The sequence below is a fragment of the Lygodium microphyllum genome, chromosome 29, assembly GCF_053477565.2.
Source record: "Lygodium microphyllum isolate KBCC chromosome 29, Lygodium_microphyllum_v1.1.10, whole genome shotgun sequence".
In the NCBI taxonomy this organism is placed as follows: domain Eukaryota; kingdom Viridiplantae; phylum Streptophyta; class Polypodiopsida; order Schizaeales; family Lygodiaceae; genus Lygodium; species Lygodium microphyllum.
In genome coordinates this window covers 92,900,692-92,903,464 of record NC_141163.1, presented here as the reverse complement: position 1 = coordinate 92,903,464, position 2,773 = coordinate 92,900,692, and the positions used below count along the sequence as shown (strand labels likewise).

Here is a 2,773-nt window from a genome sequence, read left to right as displayed (position 1 = left end):
TTAAACACCTGAAGTAGCATTTAATTTCTCTTTCATAATTAGACTTGCTATATCTTGGCTTTATTCTTCCATGCCCTCGGGTAGTACTTCAAGAACTTGAATTTCAATAGGAGGAACCTCTTGGGAGTTTGAATTTTGTTTGGCACTCTCATGGACCCTCCACAATTGTGCTTCAACCTCTCTTTGCTCTTGAGTGTTGCAAAGCACTGCAATAGTCTTCATATGATTTACCAATGCCACCTTAGATGCAAGTCCACTTGCATATAAATCAAATACAATCTCATGAGAATCACTGAATGCTTTGATTTTAGTTTCCATAACTTTCATTTGCTTTCTCAAAACGTCCTTTGCAATCCTTTGTTCTTCTTCAAGATCTTCATCATTGCACTCCTTGTCCAAGCATTCAAAGTCCAAAATGGAAGGCTTGTTGATATTGTTTATATATCGCTCAAAATTGATGAAGCTTTTCTCCATGGTCACTAATGTCGAAACCACAAAAGAATCTATAGATCCAAAAGCAAACGTTCTATCCATTGGTGGGAAGTCAACACTACCAATGCGATACTTGCAAGAAATGCTTTCAAGAGCATTTTCCAAAGCTGACATTTGCTTTCGATCAATAAATGATAACAACATGAATTGTCTAGGTTCACATGTCATTTGTAGTAGAGTGGATATAACCTTTTCAAACTTTATAGAGTCCCATTTCATTCCCTCAACCCCATGTGCTGCATCTAGAACAACAACCCCAATGGTAATTGGATCTCTCTAAACATTATGTATAAGATCAAAGGTTTCTAGATTGCATCTGACAACATATACACGCCAAGGGGAAGTAGTGGAGGATTAAAGAGGATTTTGCATTTTTCCAATTAGGAAGCTCACAATATATTTTGCTCCATTTGGTAGGGACCCTACATCAGCTCCATGTGTGAGCTTCTTTGACACCCAATCATGGCAAATTCCTAAAATATTTGTGTAGACTTCATCATTGATATCATAATCATCAACAAGCTCTTCCCAAGCCTTCATCACAGCGCTACTTTCTAGAACTAAAGCATTAAAAAGAGTGACTAATTCCTCCTTTAGGACCCTCTCTTGCTTGATTTTCTTAGCCCTTGTTTCCATGTCAATCATATCTTTCTTATTCCATTTGTTTCTAAGAAAAAGAATATGACTTCCATTGATCTCCTCTTGTCGTGTAAGGATGTCTCCATCCTTTAAACCCATAAGGCAACGAAATGCAGCAGTAGAAGGTTGCCTTCCCTTTTTTCTCGAACTCTCCTCTTGGGACATAAGTTCACCTCTAGAGTATCTCTTCATGATTTTGATCCAACTATCAAATATTTCTTGGGAGCTAACAATCATATGGCAATCTCTAGATGCACAATTTTATTCAATGTATGCCACGAATCTCTGCAAAAAAAGATCAAAATAGTGAGCATAGAACAAAAGAAAGAGCATCACACTAATCTTCACAAAAAGAAAAGGTAAGCTTATGTGTGATTACTTGCCATGGTACTCTTTGAGAGCTTGTCTTAGAAAGGCCTTGTTGGGGTTTTGGTAGAGAACCAAATGCTAGCCATGCGTTAAAAACTTTGGCAAATGGGATACCTCGTGCTTGTGCATGAGGATTTGAATAATTAGGTGGAAGAAAGAGCTCTACACACTAAGACGATGTATCTAGTATGCAGATTCTCTTGGAAGAGGTCTTTTGCTACTATCATTACATAGGCAAGGTAACAAATAAGAGAGGAGAACTGGATGTAGATGAGGCTCGTGCATTCTTCTCTTAGTTGGGAATTAAGCTTGCATCAAATTTAGTATTAATCCAAAGAACACAATTTGGTGAATTTGAAAAACTTTCAAGTCCCATTTTTTATTATTTAGAACATTGAGACTAAAAAAAAGATGCCTTCAAGTCACCTAAAGCTACTACCATATTTAGATGCCTTATGAAAAATGGAATCTATTGAGCTATTGAACATGAAATTTAGAGCCATGATGTGAGAGTTATACCAAAGAGAAAGTTTGACCATGAGTCCTAAACTTGTGGAAAATTTCGTAATGTCCCCATTACTTAGTTTATTTTAATGTGCATATACATTTCAAAGAAAATTCACTTATATTGCACATTTTTTAAAAATAGCTCTAATGATGAAATTGACTCTCATTATGAAGATAATAATAATTATTATTGAGGTTTTATTTGCCAATTCATGGAAGAAAGACTTGGGAGACCCTCCCAACACTAGGTTATTAAAATTATGTTTGCAGTATAGAACAACAAAAAGAACTAGCCTAGTGGATAGTCACTTAGAAGTTAAGTGCACTTGGGTGACTAACACACACAGACAATACACAACGACCATGCGGAAATCTCTTTGTTGTTGATGCGACGAAGCTCTACTATAATCAGTCGACTCTCTCTCTCTCTCTCTCTCTCTCTCTCTCTCTCTCTCTAGAAGCGCTGCTCAAATCCATCAAGCTTCTAGTGCACAAATCGGATACTGGACGCATATGTAGCGAGTGCTGGAAGGTCCCTGAGAACAAAGAACTCTACTAAAACTCATAAAAAGCAAGAAGAGAGTTTGCACGACATGAAGCACAAAAACAAATTGGATACAATCTCCCCCTATGCCTTGTGTGAGCGCTTCACAAGGCATGTATTTATAAATTTATTCATCTCAAAGCTCAAAAATAGCCCAATTTTATAATTATCATGCTTTATCTTTTGTGTTTACTTTTTTCCAAATAAAGAATAAAGCGGTTG

General features: G+C 36.7%; 1 pseudogene; it reads right to left on the bottom strand.

Annotated features, from left to right (window-relative positions):
- On the bottom strand, positions 1-1,368 carry LOC148010909 (uncharacterized; annotated as a pseudogene).
- Between the last annotated feature and the right edge of the window lie 1,405 nt (positions 1,369-2,773).